This window comes from Morone saxatilis, unplaced genomic scaffold (assembly GCF_004916995.1).
Source record: "Morone saxatilis isolate NCDOM2014 unplaced genomic scaffold, NCSU_SB_2.0 Contig14, whole genome shotgun sequence".
NCBI lineage: Eukaryota > Metazoa > Chordata > Actinopteri > Moronidae > Morone > Morone saxatilis.
Genome location: NW_023339696.1, coordinates 7,014,022 through 7,014,314, shown reverse-complemented (window position 1 = coordinate 7,014,314; position 293 = coordinate 7,014,022). Strand labels below are relative to the sequence as shown.

At 40.6% G+C, this 293-nt stretch overlaps 1 protein-coding gene across 1 annotated transcript in view; it reads left to right on the top strand.

The window, feature by feature from the left end:
* The window catches only part of LOC118323002 (zinc finger protein 501-like), a 3,943-nt gene that overhangs the window by 1,160 nt on the left and 2,490 nt on the right, over positions 1-293 (top strand). The window lies entirely within an intron of this gene.

The window sequence follows — 293 nt, the reverse complement described above, 5'->3', positions numbered from 1 at the left end:
GGTAATAAGGTACTATGAGCTCTGTAATACACAGAGGAGCCTGACCAAGAAGAGCTCTGTAGGTGAGGAGGAGCATTTCTATTGTGAAGTTTAAAGGGAGCCAGTGCAAAGAAGCTAATAAAGCAGAAATATGATCTCTTTTCCTGTCAGTACTGACGCTGCAGCCTTCTGAATTAACTGTGTCTAAATGGACTTATAGGGGCAGCCTGGTGATAAGGAGTAATCCAGTTTAGAAGTAACAAATGCATGGATTAGTTTTTCTGCATCTGTCTGTGATAGGATGTAATAATGTT